This window comes from Palaemon carinicauda, chromosome 35, assembly GCF_036898095.1.
Source record: "Palaemon carinicauda isolate YSFRI2023 chromosome 35, ASM3689809v2, whole genome shotgun sequence".
Lineage (NCBI taxonomy): Eukaryota > Metazoa > Arthropoda > Malacostraca > Decapoda > Palaemonidae > Palaemon > Palaemon carinicauda.
The window spans coordinates 74032159-74059652 of NC_090759.1; the positions used below are offsets into that span (position 1 = coordinate 74032159).

The 27494-nt window shown below is 41.9% G+C and overlaps 1 long non-coding RNA gene across 1 annotated transcript; it reads left to right on the forward strand.

Moving 5' to 3' along the window:
• Positions 1–234: 234 nt before the first annotated feature.
• LOC137627549 (uncharacterized) lies at positions 235–25984 on the forward strand. The gene is made up of 4 exons (XR_011041187.1): positions 235–366; positions 22517–22623; positions 23471–23574; positions 25779–25984. It is a non-coding gene; the product is annotated as an uncharacterized lncRNA (long non-coding RNA).
• Positions 25985–27494: the final 1510 nt, after the last annotated feature.

Sequence of the window (27494 nt, forward strand, 5' to 3'; positions counted from 1 at the left end):
GTGCATATCTATCTAAATATTTAGACGTCATTTTTTTGACGGCTCGGGTACACTAATTGATAATAAAACTGTATTCATTATAAAAAATAGCATACCACGTACAGGTTACCAAAATTCTTTAAAGAGATATTTTCCTTTCGATTGCCATTACTGGCAGTTAGCTGGTTTTATAGTTTCTGCTAAGGAAAGATTAGTTTACTGAGGAAGTCTTTACCAAAGACCTGTGTGTTTACTTAGACATTGAGAGGAACATCGGAAGCCATTCTAACTGCAAGCATTGTGTCAACTCTGTTCTGTTTGCCTTGTGTTGTGGTTAATCAACGTGATATTATTTCTTAGTGGTTTGTTTATAAATTGTTTATCAAAGTAAGTAATGCTGATGGCTTCATCAATGAGGCAGTGTTTACGGTTGTTGCAAAATTATAAACTAGAGGTTAATAGGGCCTTTTTTTGTTAAGGCAATTGTGGAATAAGTAGTATGAATGGCGAGTGTCGGGTATAGGTTGAATTTGACGTGTGTGTAATCAGGAAATGAAATATGTAGATATTTTAATGGCTCCGGTCTCGCATTCTAGAATATCTGAATGGTATTTTCGGTAGTGAAATTTTTCCTCCTCTCTTTGCAGAGAAATTGTTAATAGAGTTGCAATGCTCAATTTATTTAGTTTCGTTAACGGAGAAATGGTTAGTTGGGGAATAATTCAGGGTTAATTGGACCGTATAAATGCATTGGGTCTGACAATGGTATTTTTCGCATGTCGACCAAAAAAGAACTGTAGGTGAGATTGCACTTGGCAGATATATTCTAAAATATACTTTTTACTTGGAATATACGATATTACGTTAATTCCACTCTGTCTCCATAGGAGAATAAATAATGGTCATATCGTGTGTCAACAAACGGAAATCTTTGTTACCACCACTGGTGTAAGCTATTTGCTATTTATTAAAGGTGTCTGGTTTCAGTTCTAGTTTTATCAGAATAGATACTCATCAGAACGTCAGCTGGGCAAGCCCAACCTCCCACTGTGGTGCCCAACCACAGCAGTGGCCTCCCCAGTAAACAGCTTAAACTCTTGGTCCCGGGTGGGGATCTATCTGCCACCATGTGAATGCAAAGCAAACACGTTACCACTGTACTAGCCAGTTGCTAGTATTGTCAGTAATAACTTTATATTAATTAGAACTTAGATACTCACCAGAACGTCAGCCGGGCAAGCCCAACCCCCCACTGTGATGCCCAACCACAGCAGTGGCCTCCCCGGTAAACAGCTTAAAACTCTTAGTCCCGGGCGGGGATCGATCTGCCACCATGTGAATGCAAAGCAAACACGTTACCACTGTACTAGCCAGTTGCTAGTATTGTCAGTAATAACTTTATATTAATTAGAACTCTTGTCTTTTTCTTTTCTCGCTAAGTCAGGGGATATTGAATAAATTGTTGCTACGCATTTGGGTAAGTGTTTTATCTCGATGACTGGTGATAGTAAACTATGCGTGAAAGCTGAAAACTTGAAGGACGAATCTCCATGGCATAAACCCATGACTGAAATGGCAAATATGTTTGAATGTTTTTCTTGGAATTGCTAATGTTAAGTGGGGAAAAAATCTCTAGGGTGTCCTTTCACAAATATTATGAACTATTATTATCTGGAGCTAATTAGTCTTTTAGATTTCTGGAACCCTCGTACCCATTTCCAAAACTTTTCCCTCGCAGCGTCCCTCGACTCCGTCGACTTGGGATCACCGAAACCCTCGGTCATCAAGGCCGAGCAGATGTTGCAGTCCTTGGAGTCCCAATACCTCAAGGTTTCAGTTGCGACTGAGCAGGTGGCATGAGACCTGCACATAGTGTGACCACAAAAGTTCTTACTTTTGTGGTGACAGTACATCACTTCGCTTTTCACCTTGGTCTCCTCCTTTCCAGAGGCTGAAGATGCCGGAGAATGCATGATAAATCCTGGTATTAGTAACAAAAACACCGACAGCAAGCGGGAGATACACAGTGCGTAATTCGCTACTAACAAAGGAATGGGTAGCCATATTGGGCCCTGTAGTAGTACGGGAAGGGGATCCACCGGGTAACCTTGATGACGGCTCCCCTTCAATTTTGCCACTCTTCCCCCTCAGAGCGAAAACTCTATTCGGGGTGAAGATTGCTGTGTCGTATCAAGAAATACGTCCACTGATATTATGCGATATTCTTAAGAAATTTCTTGAGGATGGTCAAGGTATATAAAAAGCACATCTAGAAATACTGTGAGCAAAGTAAGTCCAACAAAGAATGGTTGTTCTCTTGATTGATGCTACTCTGTCCCATCCTGATACTGTGTTGACAACAATTCTACATGCTGAGAAATTTCTCTTTTCACATGGTCAGCCCTATACTCACATGGTAGCTGGCATGCAGCTATATTTGGTAATCTTAAAAGTGAAATGGTCTCATCCAGGTTGGTGGAAGCATCTATTTGTACGCCCCAGAGGAATGCATTTGCTGATGTCATTCTGGGAATGTATCAGAAACCTCATGAAAGACACTGGGCTTGAAGAGATCCTGAAGTCAGTTTTTCGGGGAATGGCATATGCTGAATGGAAAGGCCTGGCCAAAGGCAGTGATAGGATTCTGTATGGCAGCCAGTGCTCTTCCCGAAGATTATCTTGAAAAAGAGGTCACACCTAAAAGCATGCAATTAAAGCTTGAGGAGGCCAGTTGGAAATAATTAGGTTAACAGTGGATTAACTGTCTAATTATGCTAGTTGGGCTGCCCTTGCTCTTCATCCATGCAAAGAGAGAAGCAATTTCAAATTGACTTCTACACTTGCACTGTGTTGAGCAAATGATACCATACTTCTTTGCTGCTGTACTATGGAATTACGCCAAGTATTCCACATGATACCTGTCAGAGAGGAAAAGCTCTTTTGAAGGAAGCTGGCAATATGTTCCTAAGAGGGGAGCATGTCTCCTGCCATGAACGACCATGGAATGCTGTGTTTTCAGACCAGGTCGGGGAACATACGTACATCCAGTATGGATAAACAAGATGTGGACTTATTGGTATTATCCTCTCGGTAGATGAGGTGGCACCATGGATCCTTTCATGTGGTGTTTACAACGCGGGTTCTATATCAATGGATACAATCTTCAAGGACGAAGATAGCATCAGTGTGGAAAGGAAGGAGTCAAAGAAAAGGCACGAGGAGAAAGGCCCACAAAGGCTTGAGCTCAATGTAATGGATAGACGGAAAATACTGACTGAACTACGGAAATGCTCCCAACCTCTGAAATCCTTGAATGAAAAGCGAAAAGCTTGTGAACATTGTCAATGGATGCACTGTAGATAACAAAGTCATGTCCAGAAGGATGTTGCTATTGGGCAAAAATGGTTACCAGATTTCGAAGCAAATTACCAGGAGGTTTCTATGAACTAGTGAAAAAAAAGAAGTGGTCTCTATGGAGACATTGAGTTAGAGACAAGACTATGTATGACACAGCTAAGGTTGTATGCAAGAATGCTCATGACAAGTGCTCACAGGGGCCTTGACTTTAAGGATGTTCTCAGTTATGAACTGGCACCCATCCAATCCAGTTAATTCAGTGAATATGGTGATATCAGGAAAGGCAACAAATACTCTCTTGTCAGTCATCCTACAGTATTGAAGCATTCAACCATTCTTACTGAAGTAGAGGTCATTGATAGTAATGCGATGCTGTACCACACTCCTGGCTAAAGAATGCAACAGTGGAACAGCTGGTAGCTACCTTCAGCAAATCGGTATCTCAAAAGTCATGAGGTGTATGTTATCTTTGATCGGCATCAGGATGGATCCACCAAGTCTCATGAATGTGAGAGACTTACCCTGGAGCTGTGCCCCCTGACATCAAAATTGACAATGACCACTCCTCTGCCAGCTAGGAATGTTCTCGTGAAGAATGTCAACGACAAAAAACAACTCCTTGAACTTCTTTGTTCAACACATGATGATGATGTTGAATGCAAAGAGGATTGGTCAGGAGGATGATGAATTTAGACATGGCTAAGCTGATATCAACATCATCGGCTACATTTTTCGTTTGGCAACGGAAGAAAGCAGGGAACGTATAAGGATTAAATATTTCCCTTGACCTACTTAGGATTATTATATCTGACTGAAATTTCACCTGTGCATTGGTACATTAGTGTATAGGTCTCATGAAAATTTGCATAACTCCCTTTTTTACGTGTTTGACTGAAGTAAGGTGTAACTATAGACCCAGTCAAGTACTAAGCAGTGATCAATTTTCTATATTTGAAAGGTTGCATGCTGAAATAGACCTTCGATAAAATTAAACAAACATATGGAGATGCTACCCCATCATATGATATTATAAAACACTGCCATTACCAGTTCAAGTATGGCCGAACAGCTGTTGAAACGGCGCCCGTTCGTGGAAGCCCCCATTCTGCCATTGATGAAGAGACCATCCATCAAGTAGAAGCTACCATTTTGGAAGACAGCCATATACAGTAACTGTTCTTCAGTTAGCTCAAATTGTGAAGACAAGTGTAGGGTCTGTGGAAAAAAAATAATTCAGGATCATTTGCACATGCATAAGGTGTCAGCACTGTGGATTCCCAGGCTCCTTACTCCTTTTCAGAAGCAGGAACAAGTAGATTGATCAAAGGCTCTTTTGGACAAATCGATGAAACGGGAAGCCTTTTTGACACTTGTCACACAGGATGAAACATGGGTTCATCACTATGATCCTGAGACTAAAGTCCAGGCTATGCAGTGGAAGCACTTTGACTCGCCACCCCTAAAGAAGGAAAGAGTGCAACTCTCTCCATGAAAGGTCGTGCTTACCATATTCGGGACCAGAACGGAGTAATTACCGAGACTTGCTATGCTTCAGTACTGCGTAAATTGTGAGAATCCATGAAATTCAAAAGGCGTGGCATGCTGACCAGAGAAGTCAGACTCCTGCAAGACAATGCTCCAATTCACAACTCACATCGCCCAGACAGAAGCGCACTCCTCTGGCTATGAAATTCTTCCACACCCCCTTATTCTCCTGACCTGCACCACCTGACTTTCAGCTCTTTCCAACATTAGTCTCTTTTGAAGGGAACACATTTTTCAGATGATAAGACACTGATTTTCAGGGTGGAGTCATGGTTTGAGGCTCAACCCACTGACTTTTACAAACAAGGTCTCCAGAGTTGCCGAAAAGGATAAAAAAAAAAAAATGCATACCCTGGGGGTTGCCTATGCAGAGAGAGACTAATAACAGTTTCTAGTTTTGTGTGTCTTGTTTGTTGGCAGTGGGTCAGGGAAATCTTTAATAAAGGCCCTTGTATTAGACACTGAGTGAGGACACAGATTTGTTTGTGCTGTTGGTGTACTTAAGTTGAAAACCCCACCTCTCCAGAGGTCACAATGAGGAAATTAGATAGAACAGTTGTTATAACTGCTACAGCTAGGAAGCTTGGAAATAAGATTGCAGCTTTTGCCCTTGCATATGATTACCAGGTGTGACAGTCTCATACTTCTTTGGGAAAGGCCTTAATGTCATGATGAAGCCTGTCAACTTTGATCTTGCTCCAGTGGGTCAACCAAACTCTTCTGAAGAAGTCTTGATGGAGACTAGTCCTCTATTTTGCCTCTTGTATGGTGTCATGGCTGAAGTTCACCAGATGCTCTTCACCACGAGGAGAGAAAAGTACTGTAATCTTTGCTCTCTTCCACCAACAGATGAGGCACTCGCTCATCACATGAAGCGAGTTCCACTTCAGGCAATGTTATGGAAAGCTTCTGATGAGCAGCAACCCCCAGATGTGAGTGCAGCAGACTAAGGGTGGCATAACAAGAGAAGGAGTCCCCTATGCAGCCCTGCAGCACTTTCAGACCTTAATTAAGTTATTGCATGTGGATGCACAAGCAACACACCATGTAATCATAAGCAGTACAGCTCTAAGAGTGCAAAGATGTCTTGCGCCACATTCTGCAGCTGCCAAGCAGTGGACAAGCACAACATTGAAGATACTGTTCAGTTAAGCAGATTATCTTCTTGAATCAGTGAGGATGATCTGGATTAGAAGATATCTGTTTTGAGCTATGGGTGTACCCTACTGCAAGGTTCACCCCCAATTGTCTCCTGGACTATTTTCTTTTTTTCCCAAACTAGTTCTACATTCAAGTAAGGTTAAGTATCAAGTATCGTAATCAGGGCCTTTTTTTTTTTATGTAAGACGCTTCAAGAATTCGAATAAAGTTAGAGAATTGTATAAAGCAATAGAATTCCACTCCATTGAAGTAGAAGTACCAATTTAATCCACCCAGTTAACAGCCGTGTAAATAATACACTGACTCAAATGCCTGTTTTCTCAGTGTTTTTAATTTTCTTTTTGCACCAAAAATTTTTTAAATGATCTTGGAGATGGGAATTTTTCAAATTTTCAGTTACAGTACCCCAGGAAAGTTTACCTTTTATGGGTAAATTTTTAAAAGAATCTGGTAAAAAGTAAATTTATTAGTTTTGGAGTTAACATTTTTTTCTTTTGGGTACATTCATGCATAATCCTTTCCATATTACTGAAGTCTCTTTACTTTGAGGGTCTTTTTTCCTGGCCCTATCACACAGGGGAACCACATTGTTCACACACTATGGGACCTATAAGATCAGTTTATCATATACATTCTAAGATATTTTACGTTTTCACACAGCATATTGCGTGTTTGTCAAATCCACATTATCAGAGCACTTGGGAAACAAAATCTTCAGGTTTCTTCTTGAAAACCTTAATATTGCAAAGGTTCACATAATAATCTTTTTTTTTTTTACATTACAGTACCATAAAACAGAAACTGCTACTTTTTAACTTTATTCATTAGTATTCATTAGCATTGAAAGTAGTACTGTACTTCCAAAGTACATTTTAATAGGTCATTTTCTGGGTTGACCTGTGGCGGCCGATGAAAAGAGTCCTTCTTATATATCTTTTCTGATAAAACCTTCCAATTATACCAGAGAAAGATAAAAGCATGGAATGCTGAGGTTACAACCCTCGCGCGAGCACCTTTTGGGTGTCGTGTATAAAGCAAAGGCGCGTGAAATCCAATATTCACAGGTTGTCTTCCATTTAGTTAATTCCTTCGTCAAAGGGATGGGCCGATACAAAGGCCCTAGCCAACCCCCAGCGCCACACCACCCACGCCACGACGCGGGCGCCATCTGAACTACATCCTTCTTTTTGGACTCTTAAGTGTTGAATTTTTTTGTGGTGCTCTCGACCTTTTTTATCAATCGTGGATTTATTTTGTCATGTCCGAAGCTCCATCTTCACACATTCCAATGTTAAGTACCATAGTTTGTTTTGACAGCTTTTTATAGTACCGGGCTTTTGTTTTATATCCAGTATAGTCTGTTTTATTATTCCCTTCTGGCCCTTCACGGCGGCCATTGTTTGTTCACTTGTTTGGGAATTCATCTTTGTCTGCCCGTTTAGTACTCTGTCACTTAGGTTCTTGGTTAAGTCCCTGGCCTTATGCCTTTAGAACCATTATTATTTTTGTGTTTTTATGCTCATGGTACTTTTTGCTAGCAAGTCCAGCCTACGAACGAGATAGCGATCTAGCTTTGTTATTGTTTAGTACCCGCCCCTCCGAGGCGTTCGTCACTCGACTGTGCTATTTATTGGGAGGGAGACTTTATCACTTCCGGGACCATTGGACCTTCAGTCCGTGGGCTCACAGCATAATATCCAGGGGCTTGGGTTGGAAATGGTCACAGGGATCCCCTCCTCCACCAGTGACCTTCTTCCAGAGACCCACTCCCATCCTGGAAGAGTACACCGCGGAGTTACTCAAGAAGAAAGCAATCAAACGGGTTCGATCCCTGAAATTCCAAGGCCGCCTGTTTACCGTCCCGAAGAAAGACTCGTCGACGTTGAAGGTAGTTCTGGACTTGTCGAAGCTCAACTCTTACATCCTTTGTGACAAGTTCCGTATGCTGACTATCTCTCAGGTACTGACCTTACTTCCCCGTGGGGCCATCACCACCTCTCTCGATCTTACCGACGCCTATTATCATGTCCCAGTAGCTCGAAACTTCTCTCCTTACCTAGGCTTCCGTCTCGGCAAGAGAGCCTTTGCATTCAAAGTCATGCCCTTCGGTCTCAGCATTGCCCCCAGGGTATTCACGAAACTGGGGGAGACGGTGCTCGAGCAACTCAGACACCAAGGGATACAGATCGTCGCCTATCTGGACGATTGGCTCATTTGGGCCCAGTCGCACCAGGAATGCAACAGAGCTACGTCGAAGGTACTCCATTTTCTCGCCAAACTGGGCTTCAAAGTCAACCTCCGGAAGTCCCGCCTACAACCATCAAGCCACTTCGAATGGTTAGGCATCCGTTGGGACCTCTCAAAGCACAAGCTCTCCCTTCCTCCCAAGAAGGTAAAGGAGATAGCTTCCAAGGTCAGGAACTTTCTCAAACACAAACAGGTGTCCAGAAGAGCTTTAGAACGAATCCTCGGCCTTCTCCAATTTGCCTCACTGACCGATCTCCTATTAAAAGCCAAACTCAAAGACATCAATCGAGTTTGGAGAAAGAGAGCGACAATACCTTTAAGAGACAAGACCTCGAAGATCCCCTCTGTCTTGAAAATGAGACTACAACCATGGTCCGATCGGAGGAACCTCTCCAAGTCGGTTCCTCTACAGTTCCCCTCTCCACAAGTGACAATTCATACCGACGCGTCTCTGAGTGGATGGGGGGGTTACTCCCAACATCAGATGTTTCAGGGCTCTTGGTCACCCGCCATGAGGCAGTTCCATATCAATGTTCTCGAAGCCATGGCGGTGTTCTTGACCCTGAAGAGAATCTCCCCTCCGAGGTCGACCCACATCAGAGTAGTCTCAGACAGCACGGCCGTAGTCCACTGCCTCAACAAGGGGGGGGGGGGGTGTCCAAATCACCCAACCTGAATCAGATCCTGGTCACTATCTTCACCTTGGCAGCCGACAAAGACTGTTTCCTGTCAGCAACTCACCTAGCAGGAGTCCAGAATGTGATAGCAGACTCATTATCCAGGACAAGCCCACTGGAATCGGAGTGGTCCCTGGACAGGCACTCCTTCCGGTGGATACTCAGGCTGGTTCCAAGTCTCCAGGTAGATCTATTCGCGACCCGACTCAATCACAAACTCCCATGTTATGTGACACCGAACTTGGACCCTCAGGCTTATGCCATGGACGCATTAACCCTGGATTGGAACCATTGGCAGAAGATCTACTTATTCCCTCCAGTGAATCTTCTACTGAAAGTCTTGCACAAACTCCGCTCCTTCAACGGGGCAGTAGCTTTAGTGGCACCTCACTGGCCAAAGAGCAGTTGATTTCCTCTCCTCCTCGAGTTGAAACTCCGTCCCTTCCGGATCCCATTCCCCAAACTGACCCAGGTGGTCCAAACTCGGACTGTGTCAGATTCCTCAAGGATAGCCAAAACCCTAACTTTGTGGATTTCATGAAGTTAGCGGCGCTTAGGGACGCAAACATCGACCCAGATAATGTCCTCTTTATAGAATCAGACAGAAGGGACTCTACGATTCGCCAATATGATTCGGCAGTTAAGAAACCAGCAGATTTCTTAAGGACTTCAGACCATTCGGTTATGACTCCTAATTTAGCCATCTCCTTCTTTAGGTCCATATTTGACAAAGGCCTAGCAGCTAGCACTATAACCACCATTGTCAGCTCTGAGGAAAGTCTTCCTTGTTGGGTTTAACATTAACCTGGCGGAGTCTTATTTCTCGTCTATTCCAAAAGCATGTGCTAGGCTTCGACCTTCGGTTCGTCCACAAAAGGTCTCTTGGTCTCTAAATGATGTCCTCAAACTGGCCTCCGACACGGACAACGAATCCTGCTCCTATATCACTCTTCTTAGGAAGACTTTATTTCTAACAGCTTTGGCCTCTGGTTCTAGAATCTCAGAACTAGCAGCTCTCTCACGAAACTCAGAGAACATGGATTTCCTCCCTTCAGGTGAGGTACTACTTTCTCTAAGAACGAGGACCCCCAAAATAGGTGGTCCCCTTGGAAGATTATTCCTCTTCTCCAAGATACTTCTCTATGTCCGGTCACCACTCTCAGGGCCTTTTTAGCCAGGACTGCTACCCGATCGTCTGGCCCCTTGTTTATCAGAGAACAAGGAGGTACCATTTCCATACGTGGCATTAGGCAACAGATCCTATACTTCATTAAACAAGCTAATCCGGGATCATTTCCCCATGCTCATGATATCCGGTCGGTAGCTACCTCCATCAATTATTTCCAGAATATGGACTTTGATGACCTTAAAAAGTACACGGGTTGGAAATCTCCTATGGTCTTCAAACGCCACTATCTAAAGAACTTACAGGCTCTTAAATACCCAACGGTTGCAGCTGAGAGCCTTATCTCTCCCCAGTGATCTTTTGTTCTTCCTTTCATCCATCTCTTTTCTTCTCCCTCCTACCCGCCACTCGCACCACGACGCCGCTTCCTTGGTGGTTCGTTAGCCCTAAGTTTATTACATATTAGGTTAATATGATTGTAACTATTATTGTTTACCGTAGTTATAAGGTTGGGATATTCTTAGCCATGTCAGTTTTGTTGCATGTTTTCCTCTGATACTCGGAGGCTTCCTGTTATCATGTTTGTTTAACCTTACTCTCACTATGCCCTGTGGCTAGTTTATGTTTTATGCCTACTTACCTTAATTATATATGATTTTCTTTACATGGTGTTGTTTCTCTCCCCTTATTAAATTAGTAGTTATTGTTGGGCTTGGAAGGCATTCTCTGGTACATTTTCACCGGCCGCCACAGGTCGACCCAGAAAATGGATTTTGACGAAGGAAAAATCTATTTCTGGGGAGAGACCTGTGGCGCCCGGTGAAACCCTTCTCCTTTATTTTACACGATCCCACCCTTTCCTTTCCAAGCCATCATGGCCAATACAGAAGGATGTTGTTCAGATGGCGCTCGTGTCGTGGCGTGGGTGGTGTGGCGCTGGGGGTTGGCTAGGGCCTTTGTATCGGCCCATCCCTTTGACGAAGGAATTAACTAAATGGAAGACAACTTGTGAATAGTGGTTTTCAATATTAAACTTACCCGATAATCATGTAGCTGTCAACTCCGTTGCCCGACAGAATTCTATGGAGGGATACGCCAGCTATCACAATACTAGAAGGGGGTGTACTTACCAGCGCCACCTGTGGCCAGGTACTCAATCATTTGTTGTTGACACCTCCTCAATTATTCCTCTGTCGTGCTTCCGGCTAGACGTTCTGGGATACGCTCATGGTCTTCGAGTTTTTTCATGGATATTTGGTGAAGTATTCTCTTAGATTAACGGCTGTCGCATACTGGAATCCTTTTTATATTAGCTAGTTAGCTTTTATATAAACTCTGATTAACGGTTAATGAATTTTTGCTTGTTTTTGGATCACCCTTTGACTTACTCTTTGAAACAAGATGTCTGACGTTTCGCAAGCTCCCTCCCATAGACGATGTAGGTCTTGCAATAGGCGTATTCCGAAGGTCTCGGTAGATCCTCACACCGCTTGTTCTGACTGTAGGGACAGGCCCTGTCTATTAGAAAATCGGTGTGAGGAGTGCGCCGGACTTTCGGAATTGGATTTTGTACGTCTTTTAAAATATTCATCCAAGTTAGAGAGAACTAGATCTAGGAGAAGTTCTTCTCACTCTTCTATGTTTTCCTCACCTCATGATCCCCTACCTTTTCCTACCCCTGTAGTGGCTACCCCCGAACCTACTGTGTGCCCTCCGCCTGATATGTCAACTGTTTTGCGTGCTATTCAGGCTTTAGGAGATAAAGTAGAATCAGTGGTAAGTGACCATAAGTCTCTGATGGCCGAGGTTAAAGAACTGAAGGTCAAGAGTGCAGTGGGTGGAAATAGTGCCAGTGCTGTGACGAGTGCTAGTGTCTGTGCAGTGCCAAGTGCTAGTGGTGCCAGTGTGGTGCGTGAGGATTTTTCTGTGCGAGCCAGTCGTCCTCCCAGTCCGGGACCTCTTGCAAGCTCCCATGCCCAGGGGAGAAGCAATGTCGAAGGGCTTAAGGGTTCGACAGGCCTTGTTAGGCGCACAGAATTATCCTCGGTGGTTGCGGGCGTGTCTTCCTTAGACCGTCACTCCCACCTGCAGACGATTGAGCCCGTCTTCTCGTCCGCTGATCTTCATGCAGGGAAGAAACGTTGGTCTCAGGTCTCGAGACCGCTTAAACGTAGAGTTCAGTCAGCGAGTGCTCAGCCAGGTTGCAGTCATTGGCTCAGCTCCGACTCGCCTCTGTCATCGGTCGACTGTACTCCGCCCAAGAGGAGTAAGGTTCTGCCTATACAGACCCCGACTGTGACTTTACCTCAGTCTGTTATCGTTTCTGCCGACCCCAAGTGGACCCTGCTTCAGTCCATGCAAGTTCAGCTTTCGGACTTGATGCGTGAGTGTCGGGCTGAGAGTGTTGCACCTCCTGCACTCCCTCCACCTGTTCTCGCTGCACCTGTGCTCGCCCAGCCTGCACCTGCTCCGCCTGTGCTCGCCCAGCCTGCACCTGCTCCGCCTGGTCGCAGCACCATCTGCCAGGCGTACGATGTTGAACCACTTTCGGAGTTTGCTGTTCACAGTGTTGTTCAGCCTCAGCCTTCTTTAAGGCAACCCTTGCTTTGGGATCAGGAGAGTTACACTCTTCCTCCTCCTCCCCTTGCTGCTCCACCAGTGGTGCAACTCTCGGTTGGGGTACAACAACCTCTCCCCTCCGTGAGTCTGTCTGCTCAACCAGCGCTGCACCGAGTTCAACCCTCATCTAGGCAAGCTCATCTACACCATGCACTTGCGCCTCAGGAGCCTCAGCTTGCTAGAACTTTACCTTGTTCTGCGCAGCCTCAACCTTCTCATGCTCCACTCATCTCTCAGGAACAGGAACGGACTACTCCGCCTCCGTCCTCCGCTCAGCTGGTGCAATCCTTGGGTGCAACTCTTGCTAGGAGTCAACCTCCTTCACCCTTGCACCTGCCTTCTGCTCCGACTGTTGTTCAGCCTATGCAGTCTGAACCTCAGGTTTTCCCTCAAGTTGAGGAAACCTCTGTTGTTGTTCCTACCCGTTCTGACTCTGCGGTTCAGCATTCTGGTCCTTTTGCTTCGCTACCTTCTGCTGATGAAGTGTCGGATGATGAGGAGGCACATCTTGATCCCTCATCAGACGTGGAGGAGTCTAAGCTTTCTCCATTGTCTGTTGATTTTAGAAAGGTCTTGGCTCTACTCAGGGAGCTTTACCCTGACCACTTCGTCTCTGCTGTTCCCCGCTCTCCTCCATCTGAGTTTTCGCTAGGCGTGCAACAAGCTAAGTCGAGCTATACTAAGCTTGTCCTAGCTAGATCCTCCAAGAGGGCCTTAAGGACCTTAGGGGAGTGGCTTCAGTCTAAACAACACCTGGGCAAGACTTCCTTCATGTTCCCTCCAACGAAGCTCGCATCGAAAGGTTGCGTTTGGTATGCCACAGGGGAAGCACCAGGCTTGGGAGTTCCTGCCTCTGCCCAGGCTGACTTCTCAAGTCTGGTGGACTCGCCTAGGAGGACTGCGATGAGACGCTCGAAGGTTTGTTGGACCTTCTCAGACCTGGATCATCTTCTGAAAGGGTTGTTCAGAGCTTTCGAAATGTTCAACTTTCTCGACTGGTGCCTGGGAGCCCTCAGCAAGAAAACATCTCCTGCGGACAAAGACTCTGCCATGTTAATTATGTCCTGCATGGATAAGGCTATCAGGGATGGATCGGGTGAGCTAGCGTCGTTATTTGTATCAGGGGTGTTGAAGAAAAGGGAACAACTGTGTTCCTTCCTCTCAGCCAGCATTACACCGTGCCAGCGGTCACAGCTCCTTTTTGCTCCACTCTCAAAGTTCCTCTTTCCCGAGGAGCTAGTTAAGGACTTGTCGGCTGCCCTGATACAGAAGGACACGCACGATCTTGTAGCCTCATCGGCTCGTAAGTCTAAGGTTACCACCTCTGTCCCCAAGACTTATCGCTCTCCAGTGGCTGATACCCCGGCCACTAGGTTCATACCGCCCTTTCGTGGTAGAGCCCCCAGCCGAGGAAGCTCCCGTCCAGACTCTCACAGGGGCAAGTCTAAGAAAGGACCCAGGACATCTAAGGGAAAGCACTGACTCTCAGATTCTCCAGACAACAGTAGGAGCCAGGCTCAAGATCTTCTGGCAAGCCTGGGAGAAGAGAGGTGCAGACGCACAGTCTGTCAGTTGGCTGAGGTACGGTTACAGGATTCCATTCTGCCTCAAACCGCCTCTGACCACATCGCCCATCAACCTCTCTCCCAACTACAAAGAAGAGGACAAGAGGCTAGCATTGCAACAGGAGGTGTCGCTACTTGTGCAGAAGAAGGCAGTGGTTATAGTCCGGGACCATCAATCCCCGGGCTTCTACAACCGTCTCTTTCTTGTGGCCAAAAAGACAGGAGGTTGGAGACCGGTGCTGGACGTCAGCTCTCTCAACGAGTATGTCACCAAGCAGACGTTCACAATGGAGACGACCAAGTCGGTCTTAGCAGCGGTCAGACAGGAGGACTGGATGGTCTCGTTGGACTTGAAAGATGCATACTTTCACGTTCCCATTCATCCAGACTCCCAACCTTTCCTGAGATTCGTTTTCGGAAAGGTTGTCTATCAGTTCCAAGCCCTGTGTTTTGGCCTAAGCACAGCTCCTATGGTCTTTACTCATCTGATGAGGAATGTAGCGAAATTCCTGCACTTATCGAACATCAGAGCCTCCCTCTACCTAGACGACTGGCTGTTGAGAGCCTCCACGAGTCTTCGTTGTCTGGAGAACCTCTCTTGGACTTTAGATCTAATCAGAGACCTAGGTCTATTAGTCAATATAGAGAAATCTCAACTCATTCCCTCCCAATCCATTGTGTACCTGGGAATGGAGATTCAGAGTCGGGATTTTCGGGCTTTTCCATCGGCCCCCAGGATAAACCAAGCCCTACAGTGCATCATGAGCATGCTGAAGAGGAGCAATTGCTCAGTGAGACAGTGGATGAGTCTCACAGGGACCCTCTCATCTCTGGCCCTGTTTGTCGAGCTAGGGAGACTCCACCTCCGCCCTCTTCAATTCCATCTTGCAGCTCATTGGGACAAGGGCTCGACTCTAGAAGCAGTCTCTATCCCTATCAACCAAGAGATGAAGACCACTCTCCGGTGGTGGAAGCACAATCTTCTTCTCAAGGAGGGTCTATCATTGGCCATCCAGACCCCCCATCTTCATCTCTTCTCGGATGCATCGGACTCGGGCTGGGGTGCGACCTTGGACGGACGGGAATGCTCAGGAGTATGGAACAAGGAACAAGGATTACTCCACATCAACTGCAAGGAACTGTTAGCAGTCCATCTTGCCCTGTTGAACTTCAAGTCCCTCCTGCTAGGCAAAGTGGTGGAGGTGAATTCAGACAACACCACAGCCTTGGCTTACATCTCCAAGCAAGGAGGGACCCATTCGAGGAGCCTTTACGAGATCGCAAGGGACCTCCTCATTTGGTCAAGAGGTCTAAACCTCACACTGGTCACGAGGTTCATCCAGGGCGATATGAATGTTTCAGCGGATCGCCTCAGCAGAAGGAATCAGGTCATTCCCACGGAATGGACCCTCCACAAGAGTGTGTGCAACAGACTTTGGACGTTGTGGGGTCAACCTACCATAGACCTGTTTGCCACCTCCATCACCAAGAGACTTCCGCTTTATTGTTCCCCTGTTCCAGACCCTGCAGCGGTTCATGTAGATGCTTTTCTTCTGAACTGGTCCCATCTCGACCTGTACGCATTCCCTCCGTTCAAGATTATAAACAAAGTTCTGCAGAAATTCGTCTCGCACGAAGGGACACGGCTGACGCTGGTTGCTCCCCTTTGGCCTGCAAGAGAATGGTACACAGAGGTACGTCAATGGCTAGTCGACTTCCCCAGGACTCAACCTCTAAGAGTGGACCTTCTACGTCAACCTCACGTAGACAGGTTGCACCCAAACCTCCACGCTCTTCGACTGACTGCCTTCAGACTGTCGAAAGATTCGCTAGAGCTAGAGGCTTTTCGAAGGAGGCAGCCAGTGCGATTGCCAGAGCTAGAAGAATTTCCACTCGTAGAGTCTACCAGTCTAAGTGGGAGGTCTTCCGAAGCTGGTGTAGAGCCAATTCAATATCCTCTACCAATACCTCTGTGATCCAAATAGCTGACTTCCTTCTTCATCTTAGGAATGAGAGATCCCTTTCAACATCTACGATTAAAGGGTATAGGAGCATGTTGGCCTCAGTCCTCCGCCACAGGGGTTTGGACCTGTCTTCCAACAAGGACCTTCAAGACATTCTCAAGTCTTTTGAGACGTCTAAAGAACGTCGTCTTTCCACTCCAGGCTGGAATCTGGACGTAGTCTTAAGGTTCCTTATGACATCTAGGTTCGAACCTCTCCAGTCAGCTTCCTTCAAGGATCTTACCCTCAAGACTGCTTTTCTCGTTTGCCTTGCAACAGCTAAGAGAGTCAGTGAGGTTCATGCCTTCAGCAAGAACATTGGTTTCACAACCGAATCAGCTACATGTTCTTTTCAGCTTGGATTCCTAGCAAAGAACGAGCTTCCTTCACGTCCTTGGCCTAGATCGTTCGAAATACCTAGCCTCTCCAACATGGTAGGTAACGAACTAGAGAGAGTTCTTTGCCCTGTCAGAGCTCTCAAATATTATCTGAAGAGGTCTAAACCTATTCGAGGGACAGTCAGAAGCCTTATGGTGTGCCATCAAGAAACCCTCGAGACCCATGTCCAAGAATGGGCTTTCGTACTATATAAGGCTTCTGATCAGAGAAGCACATTCTCACTTAAAGGAGGAAGACCTTGCATTGCTGAAGGTAAGGACCCACGAAGTAAGAGCTGTAGCTACTTCGTTGGCCTTTAATAAAAACCGTTCTCTGCAGAGCATTATGGATGCAACCTATTGGAGGAGCAAGTCAGTGTTTGCATCATTTTATCTGAAAGATGTCCAGTCTCTTTACGAGAACTGCTACACCCTGGGACCATTCGTAGCAGCGAGTGCAGTAGTAGGTGAGGGCTCAGCCACTACATTCCCATAATCCCATAACCTTTTTAACCTTTCTCTTGAATACTTTTATTGTTGTTTTTATGGTTGTTACGGTAGGCTAAGAAGCCTTCCGCATCCTTGGATTTGGCGGGTGGTCTATTCATTCTTGAGAAGCGCCTGGGTTAAAGGTTTGGTAGAGGTCCTTTAGTAGGGTTGCAACCCCTTGTACTTTGGCACCTTTGGGTTGATTCAGCCTCCAAGAGGAACGCTGCACTCAGTAAGGAAGACTAACTTTAAATAAAAGGCAGAGTAACGGTTCTATTCGACTTCCTTACCAGGTACTTATTATTTCATTGTTATTTGAGATAACTGTTATATGAAATTTGGGATACTTAGCTATCCTTTAATCATGTACACTGGTTTTCACCCACCTCCCTGGGTGTGAATCAGCTACATGATTATCGGGTAAGTTTAATATTGAAAAATGTTATTTTTATTAATAAAATAAATTTTTGAATATACTTACCCGATAATCATGATTTAATCGACCCTCCCTTTCCTCCCCAGAGAGAACCAGTGGACCGAGGAATAATTGAGGAGGTGTCAACAACAAATGATTGAGTACCTGGCCACAGGTGGCGCTGGTAAGTACACCCCCTTCTAGTATTGTGATAGCTGGCGTATCCCTCCATAGAATTCTGTCGGGCAACGGAGTTGACAGCTACATGATTATCGGGTAAGTATATTCAAAAATTTATTTTATTAATAAAAATAACATATTTCACGCGCCTTTGCTTTATACACGACACCCAAAAGGTGCTCGCGCGAGGGTTGTAACCTCAGCATTCCATGCTTTTATCTTTCTCTGGTATAATTGGAAGGTTTTATCAGAAAAGATATATATATAAGAAGGACTCTTTTCACCGGGCGCCACAGGTCTCTCCCCAGAAATAGATTTTTCCTTCGTCAAAATCCCTTTTATTTAACTGTTTACCACCATTTGAGCATTTACACGACAGAGAATTGGTCTTGGCTTATGTAGTCCTACTAATAGGGCTTAAAATACATAATTAGGTTAAATTCGAGTACATTTTTTTTTCATGAAGGGTCCATAATTGGTAAATTAAGTTAACTATAAATTGTATGGAAATGCTTACTGCGTAATATATTTTTTCTAATACATCAGTTTTTATTTGAATAACTTAAAACAACTTGATGTTGAAATTGTTTAAAGTAAAGTTGGAATTGATGTAATAATTTATAAACCACTGCTTTATTACTTGAATTCTAAATTTCACAGGAATATAATAGATGGCAGTATTTATCCAATTTAATGAAAACTATACAGTATGTACACTTCAGCAGCTATTATTTCGATGGTTTCAATTTTCATTATTATTATGACAAAATCTGACCCATTTCTCTGCTATTGTTTATTAAAAAAAAAGTACATCACAATCTAGGATGGCTACCAAGCTTTGGAAAAATGTGAACTATACTGTATATGTATAAAAAGCTTATTAATCATGGTTCTGTAACTGCATACCTTGCCCAAGGATGGGCTGTCATAGATGAGGTAGATACAGTATTGATTGTGGCTGTGAGGAAGAGTGTAGCAACACCTCGGGGGATAAAATAAAATTAAGTTTTCTTTGCAACAAAATCTTCCTCCTCTAGCATCATCAAGCTGGATCTAATATTGGTTTTTGGGAATTTTTTTAAGGTCAAAGTAATTCCAAAATACCAAAAGTCTCGTCCATAAGGCTTCTGTTCGTAGGTACAGTACTGTACATATTGTGCAATGTTTCCTTGTCCTCTCTCTTCCCTGTTGTGCTCTGGGATCTACATTTCTTTTCATTTTTCCAGTTAATCAACCCAAACTATGCATTCCGTTCATGGGCCAAAGTCAAATGTAACTGCCCCAGGACTTTTTGCAGTTTCATACATTTCAGTTTTTTTTTTCTTTTTTTTTTTAATCCATGTTTTTTGTTTTTCTTAATTCTTCCATGTCATTATGTTGTACCTCTCCATCCATCCCCTGGCCCAGGTATCCTCTTAACCTTCATCCCTTATACTAAAGGGATGATGTTACGTTCTTTGTTTGGTTTGTTTTTAGATTGTATTGCTGCTAGGAATTTTTTGGGTCAAAGTCCTAGGGCCATCCATAAATAGGATAAGAATAAGAAGCTTGTTTTGTCGTGAGGGTGGTTTTGATGACTGGAAAGTGTGGCAGTTGTTCCGCAATCTATTCTAGAAGTGCTTGGAGTCTTCTTAGTTGGATCAGGAAGATGGTACCCACTATCTATACTCTTCCAGTTCCGTTCTTCCAAATTTGTAATTTTCTTGTCACTGTACAAGATGAACATCCAAAACTAAGCGTGTTCATATAATGGAGTTATCTGAAAGTGTTTTTATGATCACCTTGGTTTATGGATTGAGGTTAAATGTCTTATTATGTGATTTGGTAGGCAGGCGCAAACTCCATCTAGAATTTGCAGAAGGGGACACTATAGTCTAGTACAGTGGTTCCCAAACTGGGGGGCCCGCCCCACTAGGGAGGCGTGAGGACGATACAAGGGGGCGTGAAGTCATCTGCTCGAAATTACTTGTTTAATAGAATAATAAAATCATTAAAAGAACAAATCTGCAAAGTATAATTACAGCAGTCACTCCAACCCGTTTTCTATTAAGCTAGTTCTCTTTGGGGAAGAAAGCCAAAGAAAGTTATCAAAGATTTCCTTATCAGATAACACAGTGAAGCGTCGCATTGATGAACTTTCAGAAGACATAAAAGAACAAGTTTTCGACAAAATAAATGCATCTCGCTTCTTTGCAATACAGTGAGATGAAAGTACTGATGTTGCTCACCTCTGCCAGCTACTTGTTTATTCTCAATTCGTGGATGAAGGAACTGTGAAAGAAGAAATTCTTTTCTCAGCAGCACTGGAGACAACAGCAAAGGCCATCAATGTTTTTTCAAAGGTGCATGAGTTTTTCCATGAGTACAGTCTTTCATGGGAAAAAATTAGTCAGTGTTTGTACTGATGGTGCCCCACCAATGATTGGATCTCGCTCTGGATTTGTGAAACTGGTGAAAGTCCAAGGGAAACATGCTGAGTTGTCTTTACGAGCTCAAGGATGAAGTGGAAATTTTCTTGCAGAAGCAGAAACAAGACAAACTGTATGAAGCATTCAGAGAGAAAGACTTTCAGCTCTCACTAGCATACCTTGTGGATTTTTTTAAGGCTATCAACAACCTCAATTTGAAGTTACAAGGAAGAAACAAAAACATCATTGCACACACTGATGAAATCAGAGCTTTCACCAAAAAAAATTCATCTTTGGAAAAGAAAAGTACAAGTTGGGAACTTTTCATCGTTCTCACATCTGAATGAGCTCTTGTCTGAATTCCATTGCTGAGGAATTTATACACTATTTTCCAGATGTCTCAATGGAGAATTCTCTTTGGACATTGGTGCAGAATCCATTTAACGCTGATGTGGAGTTGCTACTGGAATCACTGCAAGAGGAAGCCATCGATTTGAAATGTGACTCGAGCGCGAAAAGGGACTTTGAAACAATGAAGTTAGAAGAGTTTTGGGTGAAATATCTCCCCATGTACCCAAAAGTAGGTGAAGAAGCACTTCGTGTGATTCTTCCCTTTTCCTCTACTTATCTTTGTGAAGCAGGATTTTCAGCTCTTGTTCTGAAAACAAAACAGCGCAACCGACTTAATGTAGAAAATGACTTGCGATGTGCGCTGTCATCCTTCAATCGTAGAATTTCTGATCTTGTGAGGAAGAAGCAGCAGCATCCATCTCACTAAATTTGACCAGAAATTGTGCCTTAGTCTCATAAGTATTTCCAAATATTATATGCCATGTTTTCAAATTATCTATTCTTAAAATTGCAACTCAATTTTGCCAATCTGCTAATGTTCAAACTTTTTTTCGCTCACTTTGAACCAAATGTTTCGTTTTTAGTTACTGGAATGTACTATCATTTGTTTGAGTGGCTTCCATTATTAAAATGTAATACAAACAGAAATCTGTTTTCCTGTACAATGTTAAGAAATAAATGTAAGAATCATTTCATATAAAAAAAAAAAAAAAGAGAGGAGTGGGGGCGTGCGGGTCTACTGGAAGTAAAAAGGGGGCGTCAGGTAAGATAGTTTGGGAACCACTGGTCTAGTATGTATGCTACTTGAAGAAGGAATTATTGAAACAATCCTGTTGTTTGTTTGCTCAAATTATTTGAATACAGTATTGTAATATTTTCCCACGAGGACCACAAAACTTATGTTCTCGGTCAAGCATACATCCTTTGACTTAATTTTGCGAATCCTCTTTACATTTATTGCAAACCTCAAACGTGATTTGTTATTTTTCAAACCAAGAGCGGACGAGTCTTACTTTTTGTAACGATGTTTTTGGGTAGTGGCCTCTAAACCAACCAGTGTAAACAGCTTTATAAATATTGGACAGAACTTTATTATAGTTTCCTATGTTTTATTCATGGCTATTCCACAAGTCAAACTTGCTTCAATGTTATTGACTTGCTCCCCTTTCCAAGCTTGTACAGTAATTGAGGCTTAGGAAGATTCAGTAAAGCTAGCTATGACATGAACTGAAGTCCCTGTAAGGAGTGCTTTTAACTAAGGACCCTGTATAGGTAGACACTTTTAGTGTAACAACTAGATGATGAGGATTAAGTTTAGGCTTCCCTAGTGATTTTTTAAAGTCTTGCAATGTAGAAATGCTTGTGCTTCGACTTGTACCTAATTCTAGGAGTTTTATGGTCATTTGTTTCTTTTAGCTTCTGTATGCTGAAGTATTGTGACTCAAAAAAGAAAAAAGGGCACTACAGTAATAGGACCCCCTTCATTTTACATAGCTTATGGGCCACAGGAACTTTCTTATGATTGTATTTGAATTGACAACGTACAACGAATAAAAGTGAACTTTAGTATTAATTCTGAGGACCAATGTAAATTTCCCCAGAGCATTAACATGAAATTACTAAAATATGTTATCGATAGCTGTGCATTCTATCAACTTCTATACTCTGCAGCAACTAAAAGGTTCACACACTATTTTGGTAACCAGTTTCCCCTTCTAGGCAATTTCTAGTTCAATGCCCAGTTTCTTGTAATGCGCTATTTGTGTATACAGTACAGTATAGTTGAAATGAAAATAAAATTTTAGTTTGGCCAAAGTTTGAGAGTATATTGTATATTAATTCTACTTTTATTGCAAAAGATGCCTTTTTTTGTAGGTAAATATTTAATCTGCATTCCTGTCTTTTACATTATAATTGAGGCATTAGCTTTTCTTAATATTTTATTTATCCAGAAGGACAATATAATGTGATGCAGTATTAGATACTTAAATTTTATAAGATTTGTATTTATTTACAGGTTCAGGATTTGAAGCCACAAGGAACTAGAGCAGTTTGATCATTCTACCTGTTTGGTGATGTGTGGAGTAGTCAGGGTATATTAGCTCTTTTGTCTATTAACGTGAGGTACATCAAAGCCTGGCTTGTTTATTTTTCATGTTAATTTGCATGCAAAGTTTTCCTCTACTCATTTTTTCTATATTGAAGGATGACATTACAACCAATTGCCATATAAAGAATTTTAAGAGAAGTTGAGAAATAATCATTGGAATAAAAAGATTAATGTTGCATTGACAGCATTCCAGTAAATTTAGTTTTAGTAATGCAGGTAAGCTGTAGCTTTGGATTATATAATTAAATGTGTATATGGTCTTAACAGCAAAAGAACATATTCCTAACTTTGATAACGGCAAAAGAACATATTCCTAACTTTGATGATTAGCCTGTAGTATACATGAAGAGACTGATAGAAAGTATTAGCCAATGCTTTTGTGCTAGACAGCATATAAAGGATTATAAGTAGATAGGAAAACTTTCAACACTTACAAACCTAGTATTAATAAAAGATTTGATTGTAAACCCTTAAGCATGTAAGAAAACACTAAAAGTAGATAAGCTGTACACTATATAATTATGGTTAAAGTATGTTATTCTTGCTCTTGCCTGCGAGTCCATAAAATTTTAGAGAAAAACTTTGATGACAGAAATATTTCATAATAAGCTTTTGGAATTAAACTTTTAATTGCAGATTTTTAACTTGGCCAGGATAGTATTCCTGTGTGTGGTTGAAAGTATATTGACACAGTAATATTTATAAAGTAAATTCCATATTTGTTGGGATGACAACATAGCACAATATAGTTGTACTATAGTTGTTGGTTGTATGTTACAAAATGATTGGTAAAAGCTATTGAGCAATATAATGTATAGTGGATGTAGTTTATAGGTTACTTAAAAGGTTATTCATTTACAGGTTCAGAATATGAAACCACTGGGAACTTGAGCAGTTTGGTCAGTTGACCCGTGTTTGCTAATGGGTGGAACCTGTATGGTTTAAAAGCTCTTCTGTCTATTAAGGTGAGATACATCAGCCTGACGGGTCTATTTCTATGTTAATCTATGTGCAATTAAGTTTCCCTCCTCCTCATTCTTTTCTAAATTGAATGATTCTAATGCAACTAATTACCATACAAAGAATTTTATAGGGAATGGTGTTGAAAATTAGTTTAGGGAATTAAAATTGAAGGTTGAATTGACAGAATCCCAATAAATTGTTTTTTTTTTTTGCATGCAAGCTGTAGCCTTTGATAACAGGATGCAAATGTCTTTATTCTTTACAGGAATAAAACCTATTCCTAACTTTAAGTTGATTATACATGATTGATAAAAATTACTTATCAATGCTTGAAATAAGTAGAAATTGATGGAAAAACTTTCTGCACTTAAAAACTCTCTATTCATAATATGTTTTAACTGGGATTCATTTAGCACATGGTATAAGAAAACACTACAGGTTATAAGCAGTGTGGGGTTAAAGTATTTTAATTCTGCTTTTGCAAGTTACTCTAGAATAGTCTGTTGTTGTTCTGCTCTGAGGTACAGTAGTTGGTTTGGATTATTGGTTGCTGGTTTAAATCTTTTTAAATTTTACTTGATAAACCTTGTAATGATTTCAGGTTAAGTTGAAGACTGCAGAATATTAGAAGAGTTTAACCCATATATGCTATTTAATTTCACATATGTAGAAGTCAATTAGGTGAGCTTTTGTGGGTTTAGACCTGAGAGAGCGAGTTTGATTAGCAGATTATATTTTCATTACAATAGCTGGTTACAGAGCATTGTCTTGGAGTAAATACTTTCATTACAATAGCTGGTTACAGAGCATTGTCTTGGAGTAAATACTTTCATTACAATAGCTGGTTACAGAGCATTGTCTTGGAGTAATTCTGTCCAGTCTTCATATTGGTCTTGCTAATATGACTAAATTTCTTTACATGTAAGATGTAGGTCATCATTGATCGTTAAGAAAATTTTAATTGAAAGTCTTGAATTAAGCATAGGATTTTTTTAGAAACTGCCTAATTAAAAAAAAAAGACAGGATTTTTTTAAAGAATTGTAATTTTATGTAACTTTTAACCTGGCAGCATTTTAAATAAACTTTTGGGCAAGTTTTGTGAAATCTTATAATTAGATGAAAATCTTAATATAGCTAGCAGTGATAGTAATTATAATTCCATGTTCATTACTGGCACCATTCAACTTCCAATGCAATATATTCAATAAAAATTTACAGGATGTTGTCAAAAATATTTTCTAGTATTTATTATTACTGAGGGGAGGGGAATAGGAAGTTAAATTACCGTATTTGAAATTTGAAAGGGATGACTTCTCGCAAAAAAACAATTGAAGGAGCAAGAGTATTGAAACAATGCAATCAAATAAGTAGTCTTGGTTTATTATTCTAATTCAAGAAATTCAAAATTTAAGTACAAAACAATATACTGTTGATTAGAAGATAAAGAAAAACCACTAAATTCCATGGGTAGGAAGAAAAACCACAAGGGCATCCATAAATACAATTCTTTTTTGTCGGTTTCACAGAAGTATTAGCAAACTAAATCTGGTTCTTTGTGTTTTCAATGCTGTAAATCTAAAAAAATTTTACTTTTCTCTCCTTGATATATAAAAATACATTACACACACAATTAGCATAGTAATTTGAGCTTAGCTTATGCACAACTCTTATTGTAGTAAGTGTTGACAAAGCCACATTATGAAATTACCAGTATACATTATACCAGTTTAAGCATTACAGACTGGTATTCATAAAAATGGAAATGGATGAAACTATTACTCTATCTATAGCACTAAATCTATAGGTCTGAGGAGCCTGGTAGGAAGCGTTTAATGGTTTATTCATGCTCTAATACAAACCCTCTTCATTTCCGTGGGATTACTGTATTCATTTGCTGTTTTGCTACGACCAAAGTTAAATTAGTCCTGTGGTTCTGGCAACGTTGGATGGTTGACCTCTGTTCCAACTTGCACCGGGTAGGTGCATATGAGGCTGGTCATATACGGTACAGTAGATGCACCTGAAAGAATGAGATGAAAGATTTATAGCTTTATTAGTATTGAACTTTTCAGATTTTCCCCTCAATTTAAACTTTTCTTAGTTCTGATATATCCCTAGTTCAAAGTAAAGATGAATGCCCTAAATAGTTTTGTGGATTCATGTAAATTGTTATACAGTATGTAAAAATAATTTTATTCATTACAGATTTCAAGTCTTGGAAAAAACATAACCTACACAATTCAAGAATTATGCGATACTGAAACGAGCTATTTTTTTTCATCAAAGATTTAAAATGATAAAGGTGAAGGAACCTATGAACTACCATTTAACTGTGAGTTTCATTAAATTTTCTTTTTCATAATTTAAGGAGTAATGTTGATAGTTTTATCAGTAAATGTCTGATGCATTTTTTTTTTATATGGAATTAACAATAAAACTTAATGGGATATTTAAAGTTTAATTGTAAATATTTTCCAAAATCGAGGCCTGGTTGCTGTGGTAATAATTATGGGATTTCTTTTATTTCAAAAGCTACAAATGCTTGTAATAAGTTTATAAAAGCTACTCTTTAAAAGTATATATTTACTGTAGGATTTTCCCAAGCATTATTTTCTTGAGTAGCATTGTGCCAAGCTTTCTAAAAAAATCTAAAGTTAAAGATTAAGAGAAAGTAATGTCTGATATTTCTAGTAAACCGAAGCAATTTTATACTTGAAAATAAAAACTGTTACTTTGAATTAATGAGTTTTCGTTCAGCAACTGTTATAATTAGGCTTTTAAAAACAAAAAATATTTGATCAAGTATTTAATGCTAAACAAGAAAAGACTGAATTTCCAATTAAAAGTTCTTTCTGGTAAAGTTCCTACACTAATACTATTGTCCTTTATTGCTATTATAATTTCAGAAGTTGCTGGTGTATACTGGGTAGGTCTCGTCCACCTAATAGGCATTCACTTTGATTCTGGGCACAGCACATTCAATACTTCTCTGCTGCCTCATAATTTTGACTGGTTCCTAAGGAAGAAGACAATGGTATGCAGTTGTTTCTGGATAATCTATAGAAGCAACAGTTTTTTGTGCAAATCTTCCATTATCCACAACATGCTTCTTCCTGTTGGACAGCATTTTTTATTATTTTCCCTCTGTGGTTTCGGGCGTATCTACCCAAGATTGCCCCACTCACTCTAAGACGAGAGAGCCCATTTATTCCTCGTCTGCGGAAGAGGTTTCTCGTAAGAAACCATGGACCAAGGTCTCGCGGCTTATTAAGCGCAAGTCAGTCCTTTCCGCGCAAGTCCAACGGCCCAGTTGTAGCCACTGGGTCAGTTCGGACTCGCTGCAGTCTTCCGACGACTGCTCACCTCCTAAGAGAGGCAAAGCGGTACCGCATCAGGCAGTCAGACCGTCTGTTGCCGCACCTGCTCCTGTAGACACTAGTGGTCTTTGCTGCAGACCATGTAGTCTCGGTTAACATCGTTGATGCAGGACTTTCGTGCGGAGAAGGTTGACGCTGCACCAACCTCTAGCCTACAACCAACCACGGTTGTGCGTCCTGTGGACGCTGAGGCGACCTTCTCCCGCACTCCAAGAGAGTCCCGCCACCCATGCGTTCCAGTGTACCCTGCCAGCCGCATGTTGACGTTCAGCGACGCACGGAATCTTCCGTTGACGTTCGCGTGGTACAACAACAGTAAGTTGTTTTGTTTTGACGCGGTGCGTCAACTTCCGCATTCTAGAGTTATTTTGACTGCTCAGTCTAGACAGTCAAAGCAGTCTCGAGTGGACACTGTATGTCCTCACACACCTGTTGTGGTTGACAGTTCACAGACTGTCAAGCAGTTACATGACGTTGCCTTCTGGTCTGCTACTTATGCACCAGTGAGAGACTCACTGAGGTAACCTAGCTTTTATCGGACAAG